The sequence below is a fragment of the Pantherophis guttatus genome, chromosome 5, assembly GCF_059756535.1.
Source record: "Pantherophis guttatus breed Tessera chromosome 5, ASM5975653v1, whole genome shotgun sequence".
Taxonomy (NCBI): Eukaryota; Metazoa; Chordata; class Lepidosauria; order Squamata; family Colubridae; genus Pantherophis; species Pantherophis guttatus.
Genome location: NC_142067.1, coordinates 66988535 through 67004835, shown reverse-complemented (window position 1 = coordinate 67004835; position 16301 = coordinate 66988535). Strand labels below are relative to the sequence as shown.

The 16301-nt window shown below is 40.1% G+C and overlaps 1 protein-coding gene across 3 annotated transcripts in view; it reads right to left on the bottom strand.

Annotated features, from left to right (window-relative positions):
• Window positions 1-16301, bottom strand: part of DMD (dystrophin) — a 2041544-nt gene that overhangs the window by 1331593 nt on the left and 693650 nt on the right. The gene's annotated exons all lie outside the window — the stretch shown is intronic.

The following is a 16301-nucleotide window of genomic DNA, read 5'->3' as shown; positions in this document are numbered from 1 at the left end:
TTTTGCCACTTCTTGTAAAGCCTGCTTAGTGTTTCTCCATGCCTCTTTCAGTGACTCCATTCATTCATTTAGTGACATGGATGAGGGGGGATCCCTGGAGAGTTCAGGCATCGGGACGAATTCCATGCCACTGGTGACCTGAAAAGGGGTCAGACCGGTGCTGCTGAAAAGGGGTCAGACGAGTGCTGCATTGCCTTATTGTATGCCACCTCAGCGAATGGCAGTAACTCTGCCCAATTAGACTACTGATAATTCACATAGCACCTCAAATACTGTTCCACCATGGCGTTCGTGCATTCTATAGTCCCATTGGTACTTGGATGAAATGCTGAGCTAAACCCCTGCAAGGACCCAATGGACCTAATGAACCCCCTCCAGAATTTAGCTGTGATTTGGACCCCCCTATTGGAGATGATCCTGTGGGGAACACTATGCAATCTATAAATCTCCTTTATGAACAGTCTGGCTAGCTTTTTCACTGATGGGAGCCATAGGCAATTATGAAATGGGCTTGCTTTGACAACAAATCTATTATGGTCCAAATAACTGTATTCCCCCCACTCTCAGGGAGCTCAAAAATGAAATCCATGGCAATCTCCTCCCAGGGTCAGGATGGATCTGCCACCTGCTGGAGCAACCCTGGGGGTTTCCCTGGCCTTTTCTTCATGACTGCACAAGTGGCATAGCTTTTGACATAGTCCTCAATGTCTTTCTTCATCTTTGGCCACCAAAATTGCCTTCACACCAAGTGCAGAGTTTTCAAATAGCCAAAGTGCCCTGCCTGCTTAGAATCATGATTCTGCTGGAGTACTTGGAGTTGCAGGCTATTGGGCAAATACAGCTTTGAGCCTTTCCAGGCTAGTCCATTTCTCAGGGACAGGGCTTCTTTGTGGTCGCTATACCATGGGTCGCCTGGCAGTTCATCCCTTAGTTTTTTGGTCATTCCCCACCCTGTCTGCAGTTCTTTGTCATCTGGCCTGCCCTCTGGTTATGACTTGTGAGGCAGGCTGAGAGGGGGAAATCATAGCATGAACCACCTTCTCGGGTTTACTATTGTACTGTGATTTGTATGATAGGGCATCTGCCAGGAAGTTTTTCACCCCTGAGATGTATTTTAGCTTGAAGCTGAACCATTTGAAATACTGTGCCCAATAAACTTGCTTTGTGGGGGGTCTTTGTGGGGTTTTGAGTGCCTATAGGTTCTTATGATCAGTCCACACTTCAAACAGGACATGACTGCCCTCCAGAAAGTGTCTCCAGGTCAGTAGGACCCATTGGACCATGCAGGCTTCCTTCTACCACACCACCCATCTCCTCTCAGTCTCTGTCAATTTTTTGGAACTGTATGCACAGGGTTGCAAGTTGCTGTTGGTATTCCTCTGAAAGGAGAATGGGCTCCTTGGCCAATGAGGATTGGCTCCTTGGCGAATAGGGTCTTTAGTTCCTTGAATGCCTTTTGGCATTCTAAAGTCCATTTTAGGGGTTGCTGAGGGCCTCCTCCAGTCTTTAACAGCTCGGTGATGGGCAGGGCAATTTCAGTGAAGGAGGGAATGAATTGCCTATAGAAGTTAGTAAATCCCAAGAAGCTTTCAAGCTGTTTTCATGTGCGAGGGGGTTGCCAGTCTAGGACCACTTTAACTTTAGCTGGATCCATTTCTATGCCCTCATTTGACACTTGGTAGCCCAGGTAGTCCAGGCTAGTCTTGTAGAATTCACATTTTGATAGCTTCGCATATAATTTGGCCACAAGGAGCTTTTTCAACACCTGGCACACCAATTTAACATGCTCTTCCAAGGTCTCAGTGAAAATGAGAATGTTGTTCAGGTACACGAGGACTCCTTTATACAGGTGCTCATGTAGCATCTCATTTATCAGCTGCATAAAGACTGCAGGGGCTCCCTGCAAGCCAAAGAGCATTATTTTGAATTGGAAGCTCCCTAAGGGACAGTTGAAGACAGCTGTGTGCTTAATTTGCACTCGGTAGTATGCCTCTCATAGGTCTAACTTGGTGAACACTTTTCCCTTGGTTAGGTGTCCCAGCATGTCTTTCATGAGGGGAAGTGGGTATGTGTTTTCCACATATATGGCATCAGTTCCCCTAAAATCAACACAGAGCCTATTCAACCTGTTTTTTTCTCTTTAAAGAGGACTGGGGTGGCTACCCTGGATTTAGATGGCTGTATGAACCCCCAGGTCAGGTTGGTGTCAATGTATTCTATTAGTTCTCTTTGCCTTGCTCCTAGTACGATTTCTATGGAGCAGTCTATGGGACAGAATCACTGCTTCTGTCATTTTTGGTGCCACTGGATCAGCTCCCAGTGCTGGCCCATTTGTAATCCTATGGGTTTGCTTTGGTGAGGACTGTGATGGGGGCTCCTCCTATCAGCGACCCATCAGCTTGCTTGAAGTGTATGGGGTTGGCTAGGGGCTTTGTCCTGATTCCTAGTGGTGGTTTTTTCAGTTTGGCTGACTCTGAGGTCCTTGCTTGTGCAACAGAGGCTGGAGCCAGGTACTCAGCTGCTCAGTGGCCTTGCTGGCCACATCAGAAGCATTTAATCATAGAGGCTCCCCTTGGCTGCTCTTTCCTTTGGCGGGGCTGGATCACTGGATGAGTTGTCACCATTCAGGTTGACTTTTGAGGTTCTTATTGGCCAATCCTCCCTTCTTGTGCCAATGGAGCTTGAGGTCCATGGTCACTGCCATCCAGTACCACTCGTGGATCCAGTCGGGAACCCCTTGGCAGATGCAAGTGTGAAGCAGCTCCTTGTCCAAGCCTTCTTTAAAAAAGTAGACCAGGAGTTGCTCAGATCATTGCTGTAGCTTACCAGCAACTTTCTGAATTCTCAAACACTGTTCTGTCCTAGGCTTCCTTTATCTCTGTTGACATGCTGCCAAAGACCTAATTGGCAATTAACTTTGCAAGGCCACATGGAGCACAGAGTCAAAATGGAGCTTCAGAATTTAAACTGACCAGAACAAACAAAGTTGCTTCCTGCAAAAGCTCACATGCCTTTGCCCCTCCTTTATGTCTTATAGGAGGGGCCAATCATCTCCAAGCCCTACTCCTGAGTCATCCCTTTTGTCTTAACTGTTCTTGCCTTCTGGCAGCTCTACGCACGCACGCACTGGGAACAGGCTCCCCCTGTTCCTCTGCCTCGCTGATGTCTGACTCTGGAGGCTCTGGAGGCAGCACATAACTCCCAGATGGCCCTGGCCCCCTCTCTGCCTCAAATGCAGAGCCCTTGTCTGAGCCTTACCTGGACTCCAGGACTGGTCCATGTTCCTCCCCAACCTCCTCACTGTCTGACTCTGCTGCTAGCTCTGCAGGCCACCGGCAGACCACAACAGACGTACTCTTTGGCTGGGCAGCCTCTTTGCTTGATCTCCTTGATTTCCTCCTCAGCTTCCTGGGCTTGGGATTCATCCTCGAATCTGGTCCTCAGCTCCTGCAGGAAAACATTGATGCTTCCCAGGTCTGACACATCTTTGTCATACAGTTGGGTCACCCACTCTGCTGCTTCTCTTGTTAGGTTGTCAATGATGGCCAGGATTATCGCTATATCATGGGGGTAGTCACCTCCATACTAATCAATGTGGGTCCACGCCCTGTTCATGTAGAATGCCCATTTATCTGGGTCTCTGTCGAAGGTAGCTCTGAAACGTGAAGGAGCGGCAGCCTGGGCTGGCAGTGGAGGCAGTGGTGGTACAGCTGTGGGGGTCCACTGAGCTTGGACCCAGCCATGCCCTGGTTGGTAGGCCCAGCCAGGTGGCACCTGCCAATTTGTTGTTTTGTTTTGTTTTTTTGTTTTTTTAAAACAAACATTTAATACATCAGTCATTCCTTCCGTGTGACATCTCAGTGTTGTCTCCAATTGTTCTTCTTTTTGTTATTTCTTCTGTCTTCATTCTCATCAAATCAATTACAACAATTCATCACTAACAAAATATTCTGATTGTGACATTTTTATACACAAATATTAATTTACTTATTTGTATCTCTTTTCTAACCAATAGAAGAATTGATTTTATAAAGTATTCTGAATCTTCTCTTTCTTTAATCATCAGAGTCAATCTATTCATTTCTGCACAATCTAATTTTTTTTAATTACTTCTCCTTCCAAAGGTATTTTCTCTGCTTTCCAGTGTTGTGCATAAACAATCCTTGCAGCCGTTATTATATGTATAATCAAATAAATATTTTCTTTGCTATTTTTTTCTGGCAGGATACCCAATAGGAACAGTTCTGGTTTTAAATCAATACGTTGATGTATCATTTCTTCCAGCCATATCTTAATTCTATTCCAATAATTTTTTGCTTCTGGACATGTCCACCACAGTTGGTAATAAGAACCTGGTAACTGGTGACATTTCCAACATTTAGCTGATTTATCTTTAAACATTTTTGCCAGTTTCTCAGGGGGCATATGCCATCTTTAAAACATTTTAGATTGATTTTCCTTATATGCAGTAGACATTGTTAATTTATAATTCCTTTCCCATAACTGTTGCTGTTAAGGATATTGTTGTGTTAACCAACCAGCAGAGCGTAGAGCACAGGGAAACGGTGCTGAGAGCGATGAATAAAATACATACAAACTGGTTTATCAAAGTTTTTACTTTATAGTGAAGAACAATCTCATAGTCTTTAAACAATCCAAGTCTTTGCCAGTCAAATCAGTCCAATGATACAAAAATCTTCTTACATACAAAACAGCAGTAGGTAATAAACAGCAGCACATACACACTGGTAACTGATCACGATGGTAGCATATCCACCCACGATGATAGAATCTCCACACACGATGGTAGCATATCATCAATGACTACATTTCAGCTCTCTTCTTAAATACAGTTACAACAGAGCTTATCCAATTAGGATACAATGACTCAGCATTACAATGACTCAGCAGTACTTCTTAAAGTCATAGAATACATATTCATGTTTTTTTTTTGTTTTGTTTTTTTAATTTGATTTATATGCCACCCTTCTCCAGAGACACAGGGCGGCTTACAATGTGTTAAGCAATAGCCTTCATACTTTTGTATATTTATACAAAGTCAGCTATGTTAAAGTCATAGAACACATATATTGTCCATATATTGCCTGGACAACCTGTTAGGCTTACACCATATCCTAACAGTTGCCATTTATCTAGATCTATTGAATGTCCAAAATTCTTTGCCCAGGCTATCATTGTTTCCTTTACTTGCTACTCCTCCAGTTCAATGCCTAGTAAAAAAATATAGATTTTTAAAATTAATTTATCCACTGTTCCCATGAGTATGCCACCCAACTCTGTTTTTTCTAAGTTAAAACCATATAATTTAGCATCTTTTTCATATCTTGTTTGCATCTGCAAGTACATATACCAATCCATCTCCTTATATCTAACAATATTTCCAATATTAAAAACATTTGGATGTATCAAAGCTTCCATTGTTGATAACCATATTGGTATTTTCAGATAATATTTATCTTTGACCTTCTCCCATACCAATAGCAATGCATTCCTTATATAATGTCTATGAAAATATGTATGTATCTTATTTCTACCATACCATAAAAATGCATGTCATCCCAATTGTAAATCATGACCTTCCAGGGTTAATAGTCTTGTATTTCTTAATTCAACCCATTCCTTCATCCAAGTCAATGCTGCTGCCTGGTAATACAATTCCCAGTTCGGTAACCCAAATCCTCCACGTAGTCTCATGTCCTGAAGCATTTTTATGCTTATTTTTGCTTTTTTCCCTTGCCATATAAATTTCCTTATTATCTTATTAAGCTGTTGAAAATAAGTATTTTCAATTTTTATCGGTACTGTCTGAAATATAAATAATAATCTTGGTAATATATTCATCTTTATTATTGCAATCCTTTCCATTAGTGACAATCCAGGGAGGGTTGTTCAATCAGTACTGTAGGTGGGAGGGGCAGATATGGGGGTAGCAGGGGGCCATATCATGTTTCGGGAGTGCGCACTCGCTACCTTTGAGCGATTGCGCACTCCGGTCTCCAATGCCTTTCTTGTTCCCCAGGTGGTTCAGATCCTCAGGGCCTGAATTATTATTCCAACAAGCAGGGCTGGCCTAATTATTTTAATGGGTTGTTTTATTAGAGTTTTTGGCCAATTTATTTAATTGTTTTAATTGCTTTTAATTTTTATATTGTTATGGTTTTATTTCTGGCTGTACACCGCCCTGAGTCCTTCGGGAGAAGGGCGGTATAGAAATTCAATAAAATAAATAAATTGAAGGGTTTTCCACTTCTCCAAGTCTTTCTCAATTTGTTGTTTTAATCTATAATAGTTATCCTCTTTTTTTGTTACATATCTTGAAGTTAGATATACTCCTAGGTATTTAACTTTTTTCCACCACTTGTATATCTAGATTCTCTTCTATCTCTCTTTTGTGTTTTTCTGTAATATTTTGCACCAGAATTTTCATTTTATCTTTATTTTTAGACCAGACACCTTTCTATAATTCTCTATTTGTTCTAGTAACTTTGGACCTGTTGTTTGTGGTTCCTCCAAGATGAATACTAAGTCATCTGCAAAAGCTTGAAATTTATACTCTTCTTTTTTTATTTTTATCCCTTTTATCTCTTCATTTCACCTAATATTTCTGTTTAAAATTTCTAAGGTCAAAATAAACAGCAATGGTGATAAAGGACATTCTTGTTTAGTGCCCTTCATAATAATAATATTTTCTGTCATTTCTCCATTCATCATTATCTTAGCAGATTGTCTATCATAAATCGTTTTTACAGTGTTTATAAATCTATTCCCAAAGTCCATTCTCTGCAGTTGTTCTGTCATAAACTGCCAGTTCACATTGTCAAAAGCTTTTTGGGCGTCTAGAAACATCATCGCCATTTCTTTTTCTTCTTTTTTTTTAATATATAATTTTTATTAATATATTCTATACACTAATACACAAACAAAATATACAATCCTGCCACCATGGTATAATATGCTTACATTGTCCATAAGTATAAAATCATTCCTTTATACATACATATTTGCCATCATATATATACATCATCATATGTCTATTCTATCCCACCTTTTCTGGACCCAATCGTACCATACTTTCCAACTGTTATAAAATTCTGAATCTTTTTTACCATTGATCAATCTAGTTAGTCTATCTGATTCCGCACACTCATTAATTTTATATATTATTTTCAAATCTATCGGTAAGTATTGATTTTTCCACTCCTGCGCATACGCTAATCTTGCTGCAGTGATAATGTGAATCAACAAGAACCATATATCTGACTTAACATTCAAAGGTTTTGCCCCCAATAGGAAAATCTCAGGTCTTAATTCCAAATTAATCTGTGTAATTTCCAAAATCCATTGCCGTATTTTTTTCCAATATTTAACCGCCTGCGGGCAGGTCCACCATTGGTGAAAATAGGTTCCATTGCTGTAACCACACTTCCAACAGCAGGCAGATGTCCCGGGAAACATTTTAGCTAATCTCGCCGGGGGTAGATGCCACCGGTAGATCATTTTATAAATGTTTTCTTTATATGAGGAGGCCATGGTTAATTTCATATTTTTCAACCAAATCTGTTCCCATTGCTGGAAGTCAAGGGGATATCCAAAATTTCGCCCCCATGCTATCATACAATCCTTCACTACATCCTGTCCTATCTGCAGAGACAATAAATATGCATAACATTTAGATAATATCCCTTTCCCTCCTTCTAATAAGATCTTATCCAATTCTTGTCTTTTACTGTAGATTCCTTCACTATGTAAATCTTTTTTATACCTGGAGTACACTTGCGAATAAGACCACCAGTCTATCTTATATCCTTGAAGAGTTAATAATTCTCGTGACTTTGGATTACCCTGAACATCCAAGAAACCTTCATACGTCAAGGTTTTCTCCCCTTTATACAATGTCGGGTAAATCTGAGCTTCCTGCGCCGAAATCCAACATGGAACTTTTGTATATACTCTTCTTCTAACCTTTTCCCAAGTGTACCCAAGCGTCCTACGTAAATAGTGATCATCAAAGTGTCTAGGACAGCCAGATGCTCCCGGCCATAGAAAATAGTGCCAGCCATGTTGAAGACCGGCTCCCTCAAATGTCAAAAGTCGTCTCTTTTGTAGGACCATCCATTCTTTCACCCAAATCAAGTTTGCTGCTTGGTGATAGAGCTCCCAATTTGGGAGTCCAAATCCTCCTCTATTTTTGGGTTCTTGTAACATTTTAAGTCTAATCCACGGCCTCTTTCCCTGCCAGATAAATTTAGATATACTCCTATCCAAATTTGTAAAAAACTCTTTATTCAACCTTACCGGGGCTGTTTGGAATAGAAATAACCATTTGGGTAACACACACATCTTAATGGTTGCCACCCTTCCCAAAATTGATAGCTGGAGATTTTTCCATCTTTCTAAATCTCTGAGCATCTGGCTGTAAAGAGGAAGATAGTTATCCTCCTTTATGGAGGAACATCTGGCGGTCAACCATATATATATAACCATATATATAACCCTGCCATTTGTTTTTCTGAATGTGTCTCATAATATTCAAAAGTATTCAAAATTATCCTCATATTGCTTTTAATTTAATATCCTCTAATTTGCTTTTAAAAATCCATTTTAGTCCATATGAATAAATTCATCTAACAGTTTTTTAAATCTATTTGCCATTATTGAGGCAAAATATAATCCACATTTACCAATGAAATCGGTCTATAGTTTTTTTATCAATTGTGGGTCTGTATCCTCTTTAGGTATAAGTGTTAAATAAGCCTCTCTCCATGAGTCTAGTATTCTTGCCTTCATTACTAATTCATTAAATAGTTTCAATATTACATTACTCATCCCTTCTTGTAATGTTTTATATAGTTCAGCTGGTAGCCTATCCGGTCCTGGTACTTTCCCATTTTTTTGTCCTTTTATCGCTTCTGTTAATTCCTTCATTGTTATTCTGTCTTCTAACATTCCCTGTTCTGGTATTTTAGGTAAATATAATTTTTCCAAATATTTTATTATCGCTTCCTCTGAGATCTTTTCTTGGGAATAAAGTTTTCCATAGTATTTTTGAATTACGATCTTCTTTTCTTCATTTCTATAGTGTAATTTCCCCTCTTCATCTTGTAAATATTTTATTATTTTCTTCTCCTTCTCTTTTTTTAATTTATATGCTAACCACCTTCCTGGTTTGTTTGCATTTTCAAAAAAATTCTGTTTAAATGCTCTTAATTTGTTTGCTAATGATTCCTGTTCATTTACATTTATTTATGGTTTTTTCAGTTCCATAAGCTTCTTAATTTTTTTATTTTGGATATCTTTTTAGAATTCTTTCTCTAGGTTCTTATACTTCTCTTCCAATCTTATCTGTTTTTGTCTTTTTTTTTTATTCTTTCTTCCCAAATACGTTATTGCCAAACCTCTAATATAGGCTTTCATTGTATCCCATACGTTCTGAAGTGATGTATCTTCTTTCTTATTTATTTTAAAGAAAAATTCTAATTCTTTTTCCATAAATTGTTGAAAGTCCTTTTCATTTAATATTGTTGCATTCAAAGTCCATCTTGTCTTTTTCTTCTTTCCTTTCCATATTATTGTCATTGGGCTATGGTCCGCCCAAATATTTGGACCAATATTTACTTCTTGTATATTATCTATAAGTTCTGTTGACATCCATATCATGTCTATCCTTGACCACAATAAATGTCTATTTGAATAAAAAGTATACTGGTTTTCTTTCAGGTGTTTTTGTCTCCAAATATCTTGAATACTCAACTCTTCTATCATTGTAAAAAAGATTTCAGCAAATTCTTCTGGATTTTTTATTTGTCTTCATTGTTTTATAGTCCAGATCCACATTTGTTACAGCATTAAAATCACCCATTATACATATATATTCATAGTCCAATTCTAAATTTTTTCTGTGTAATCTCCAATAAAATTCTTCTTGTTTTCCATTTGGTGCATATATTGCTATCAAAAATATTTGTTTAAAGTTCATTTTTATTTCCACCATCAGAATCCTGCCCTCTTTATCCTCAAAAAGTAATTTAGGTACTAATTTTTCTTTAATATACAACACCACTACTCTTTTGCTTTGTTGTATCAATGATGTAAATAGAACTCCTAACTTTGGATATTGTAATAATTTTAAATGTTGTTTTCTAATATGTACTTCTTGTAGGCATATAATGTGCACCTTCGAGCTGTTTAATTTAGATAAAGTTCTGTTTCTTTTTATCACCGCATTCACTCCATTTACATTTAAAGATATTGCTTTAATTTCTTCTTCCATGTTTTACTTGTTACTAGATTTTGACTTCATCGCCCTTGTCTCTCTTTGTTCCATTGGATCTTTAGATCTCGCTCGTTCTTTTAGGGCTCTTTCTTCCTTTGCTTTTTCATCTTTATCTTTTTCTTCATCTTTTTGCTTTGTCTCTCCTATTGCTCCCAAGTCTTCTTCTAGTGGTCCACAAAATTGTTGATAAAATAGCTTTGCTTTTTCAATGGAGTCAAGTCTATGTCTTTGTTCTTGCCATGTCACCAAAATTCCTTCCAGTATTAACCATCTAAAATTCACTCCTTTGAATATTAGGAACTTTGTTAGAAACTGATATTCTCCTTAATTCTCTAACTCTTCTAGGTATTTGTCTTAAAACCACAATTTCTTTATCTTTGTGTTTCAGTGCTGTATTTCTTGCTGCTTGTAATATTTCTGTTTTCACTGCCTTCTTTGTAAATCTTACATGTACTTCTCTCGGTAGTTTGTTCCTCATTGCATATATTGTGTATACTCTGAAGGCATCGTCAATCTTGTTTAAGATCTTTTCCTTGGATTGTTCCAAAATTTCTGATAATATCTCAGCAATCATTTCAGGTAAATTTTCTCCTTTTTCTTCCTCTATATTTTGAAATTTTAAGTAAAACTCAGAATGCTCCATCTCCAACAGGATAATTGACTTTTCAGTTGGTGCCAATTTTTCTTCTAATTTCTCAACTTTCTTTTCTGTCATTTCTGCTTTTTCTTCTACTTTCTGGAGTCTCTCTTCATTTTTCCCAATCATGGCTTTTATTTCTTTCATTTCCTGTTTTAAATCATTATGAAGTGATTGTATAAAATTTCTTAATTCCATCATCTCCGAAGTTTTCTGTGTTTCTGTCAATGAGGGACTTGCTGTTGGGTGTGGATATGATGTAAATTTCTTCATATTTATAATTGGAGGCATGGCCAATGTCACAGCAGCAAGTCAGATTCTTTAAGATCTCTTGAAGACCCGTAGATATCTCTGCAGTCCGGGGGTCCTAAGTGACCTAAGTCATCCTGAAGGGATGATAAACAAGGGGAGCATGGACTGGTCAGCATAGGGAGATCACAAACTCCCTGGCTGAACCAGAAGAAGCTGCTGAGAAAGCGACCTTAGATGTTGCTAGGAAGCTGTGGTGGCAGTAATGAAAGAGGATGACAAGAAAGCAACGTGAGACATTGAGGTGAGAGAGACTCTGATTTTTACAAAAGACTTTTCTCTTTGAATTCAACTGGAAATTAAATAAGAATAGACGGGCTGAGAGTGAGGAGTGAGAGTGGGTGTGTATCCGCTCCCACAAATGTTGGAATGATGATAACTGGGAAAACAAAACTTTGAAGATTGTTTTAAAAAAAGCTTACTGTGTTCTTGAAAGATAAAATGAAACTGAAGATTGCTTTAAAGTTTACTGTGTTCTTGAAAGCTAGTCTGCAGTGCCATCTAGTGGCAGAAGGGAAAAGATTTTGACTTGGAAGAAACTCTGACTATAGTTGACCTTGGCATTTTGGTAGACTGATAGAGAAAACAGATGTACAAAAGAGAAGACTGGATTTTGGGCTTTCTTTTTGGCTTTTAGTCTTTTATTATTATTACTCACTGACTGATGATTGCTTTGAAGTTCTGTGTTTTGATTTTTGCTGGTGGATGAAAGGCACTATATTTTGTGTTTTGTGTCTTTTTTTTTTAGGGACCTTTTTTCCTATGCTTTTTTAAAAAAAACTAGATTGACAAGAAATTGGATTAAGACTGGAAGAGTCAGAAGAATTTTTTTCCCTTTTTGGTTGCTTGGATTTGCATTTTTATCTTTTACTTTTGGCAGTTGAATTTTTTTTGTCTCTTTTTTTCTCTCTGTTGGGGTATTTGGAAATTTGATTTTTGAGGGAGGTGGTTGATTGGAATTTTTGTTTCTTAATTTTTGTATTTTATTTTTCATTTTTATTTTTATTATTCTTTTTTTTCCTAATCCAACCATTGGGAAGGATCAGGCACCTGGCAATTTGGTGGGAGTTGGGGCTGCCCAGGCAGGCTGGCTGCTCTCTGGCATCTTGGTGAGCTCTGCTGTGGTCCTAGGCTTGACTATGCCAAAGGAAGTGGTGGCGAGCTAGTCACCCAGGACACTGAGGGGGTAGACCGGTCCCTCAGGAAGGAAACATCAAAGTTGGCTGGTTCAAGATCAACCCCATGCATTTGGGCCAGTGTGAGTATTCCAAGTTGCCAAGGCTTAGCCAGTCAAACTTTTCCAGCAACTCCTCCAAGGTCTGGCTGCGCACTGTGGTCTGGTATCTCCAGTCTCTGGAGTCACTCTGGTCCAGTGGTCCCATCACCCTCCACTCGAGGATCGTAGTTCTCAACTCCCTGGTTGATGTCATGGGATGATCCCTCACTGGCTCCTGGAATGAGCCTCAGCCACCAAGGTCTTCCTGTGCCTGATACAGGTCCCCAGAGACAGGCCACTCAGTGAGGATTTTGAGCTGGGTGCCCACCTGGTGCTCAATCTCTGCCACCACCTCTGCCACCTGTTGGGTCTCCAAACGGTCCTGCAGGCTTCTCAGGGTTCCCCTGCAGGCTTCTGCAGTCTCATCCCCTCTCTTCTCCATCTTGTCTTCCCTGAGTCTTCCTGCTCATGGGGTAGACCAGGTAGCAGCCGGGGCTCAGGACCCTGGAGAGCTGCTCCAGTTGGAGCAGAAAATTAGGAGAGTCGGTTTAATGTCAGGGTTCCAAGTAATATGCCTATAGCAAACAGGACTGCAAGGCAGGCAGATTCCTCAAAGAATAGTTTCATTGGACATATCATATTGGCACAGTCTGGTGAAAACCGAATCTGAATGTTCCTGCGGTTTTTACCTAATTAAGAGTAAAAGTTTTTCTCCTTTTCTAAACAATCAGTCACATGGTCCAATCAAGGTGCTGTCTGGTTGCCTGGTAATTTCACTCCTCCTCTCTCTGGCCACCTGTGGGAATGTCCTTTGTTCCCAGGAGAAAGTATTTTGTTTTGGCTACAAAACCCCAGCTATTCCCCCCTCCCTATCCCTCAGTGGCAACACTGAAGCTTCAAAATGGCTTCTGTCAGGTCAGTTTCAGGGTTGACACATATACCCGCTGTTTAGGGTGACCCGCTCCCTACTTCAGGTGGTGGGAAGGCCTGGACTCGGGAAGATCCCTTAGAGGGTCGAGCTGAGGATTTTGTACAATTCCTGCATGATAAAGTCGCTCAGATTCGGGAAGGCCTGGACTCCGATTGGGTAGATCCAGGGGAGGAGACGGGGGTAGGTCTTGAGAGTGTTATCTGGGAAGAGTTTGACTCTGTGGCTCCTGAGGACGTGGACAGGATTCTGGGCAAGCTTAATGCTGCCACATGTTTATTGGACCCGTGTCCCTCCTGGTTGGTACTGGCCTCCCGGGAGGTTACACGAGGCTGGCTCCAGGGGATTATAAATGCTTCTCTGAGTGAGGGTGTCTTTCCCGCCGCCTTGAAAGAGGCGGTTGTGAAGCCCCTCCTCAAGAAGCCTTCCCTGGACCCGGCTATATTATCAAATTATCGTCCAGTCTCCAATCTTCGCTTTGTTGCGAAGGTTGTTGAGAGTGTGGTGGCACGACAACTACCCCGATACCTGGATGAAGTTGTCTATCTGGATCCGTTCCAGTCGGGCTTCAGGTCATGATACAGCACGGAAACAGCATTGGTCGCATTGGTAGATGATCTCTGGAGGGCTCGGGACAGAGGTTGCTCCTCTATCCTGGTCCTATTAGATCTCTCAGCGGCTTTTGATACCATCGACCATGGTATCTTACTGCACCGGCTGGAGGGGTTAGGAATAGGGGGCACCATGCTTCGGTGGTTCTCCTCCTTCCTCTCTGACCGTTCGCAGTTTGTATTGGCAGGGGGGCAGAGGTCGACCTCGAGGCACCTTATTTGTGGGGTGCCGCAAGGGTCAGTCCTCTCACCCCTTCTGTTCAACTTTTATGTAAAACCGCTAGGCGAGATCATCTGTGGTTTTGGGGTGAGTGTTCATCAGTATGCTGATGACACACAGCTATACATCTCCACCCCAGACCACCCCAATGATGCCCTTGCTGTGATGTCCCGTTGCCTGGAGGCTGTGCGGATCTGGATGGGGAGAAACAAGCTCAGACTCAACCCCTCCAAGACCCAGTGGCTGTGGCTTCCGGCGTCCCGGTATAGTCAGCTAGTACCATCACTGACAATAGGGGATGAGATCTTGCTCCCCACAGAGAGGGCCCGCAACTTGGGTGTCCACCTGGATTCACGGTTATCTTTAGAAGATCATTTGACGGCCGTGGCCAGGGGTGCCTTTTATCAGGTTCGCCTGATCCGCCAGTTGCGTCCCTTTGTGGATCGGGACGCCTTGCGCACGGTCACTTATGCCCTAGTTATCTCCCGTATGGACTACTGCAATGCTCTCTACATGGGGCTCCCCTTGAAAAGCACCCGGAGGCTCCAACTGGTCCAGAACGTAGCCGCATGGGTGATTATGGGCGCAGCTCATTACGCCCATGTAACACCTCTCCTACGTGAGCTGCACTGGCTCCCAGTGGTCTTCCGGGTGCGATTCAAGGTGTTAGTTATCACCTTTAAAGCGCTCCATGGCTTAGGACCCGGGTACCTACGAGACCATCTTTTGCCACCAATAGCCTCCCACCGACCAGTTCGTTCTCACAGGGAGGGACTACTCAGGGTACCGTCAGTCAAATTATGTCGACTGGCGACTCCCAGGGGGAGGGCCTTCTCTGTGGGGGCTCCAACCCTTTGGAATGAACTGCCCCCGGAGATACGGAATATCCCTGATCTCCGTGCTTTCCGCCGTGCCCTCAAGACCCTGATGTTCCAACAGGCGGGGCTAAACATACGAACATGTGAATGATTTTTTAAATGTTATCTAATTCTGGGTTTTATTTAATTGACCAAACTAAGTAATAATTTTAATTAGCAATTTTATGATGTTTGTGTGTCTATATTTTTCTTGACTGTACACCGCCTTGAGTCCTACGGGAGAAAGGCGGTATAGAAATATAATAAGTAAATAAATAAATAAATAAATAAATAAATAAATAAATAAATAAATAAATAAATAAATAAATAAATAAAATATACACAAGTGTATATGCTCAAATAATCACTTATATCCTAGCAAGCCTAGGATCATAATGAATCAATTGTAGAAAAATTTAAATTAATTTAAACAATGAGTCATATTTAGTTACATTTTCACCTTTATATTGAAATGTTAGTATTAACAATATAGGGTAATATAAGGTTATATTTGGCAATTTTCATACTTATGGCAGTATCATACTCTGTGAAATTACTGAGTTGTATCTTTCAGGGGAAAATCCTCAAAATGTAAGGGAGACAGTTTTATTGTAAGCCTAAAGTATTTCAAGTATAAAGTTATTATTAACAAGAAAATTTTCCATGGCTTTTAGGTACCAATTTATCTTGGTAGTAGTCATGATTTCTATATCAATTACTTCTCGGAACAGGCATGTTTACACATTACACCAACAAATCCTCTATCCTTATAAAATACATAGTTCAACTCCCAAAATTACTAAAATGGTATATCACAATTCTAGAGTTAGTAATTGGGATATCAATAACAAATCAGATAATATTTATATAAAATCACATGTTTGAACAGAGCTTATTGAAAATGCAATCAGAAATGTAGATTTCAAATAAAATGGGTTCTTTCATGCACTACTTTTGAAAGATTTGAAGATGGACGTGCTAATACTCTATATGCAGAGTTCTCCAAGTTACAATTAGCTGTTTGATAAAAAATTAGACTTTTGAAAGCTTCCAGTTCTAGAAAGTTCTAGCTATCAAAGCATTATACAAATAGAAAAAATGTAGTTGCCATATCTTTCAGCCATTAAATAAAGCATCACAAATAGAAATTTGTAATTATTTATGTCCTGCAGCAATAAAGTATACCTCTGTCAGCTACAGATATAACATTCAACCAGACCAAAACTAAA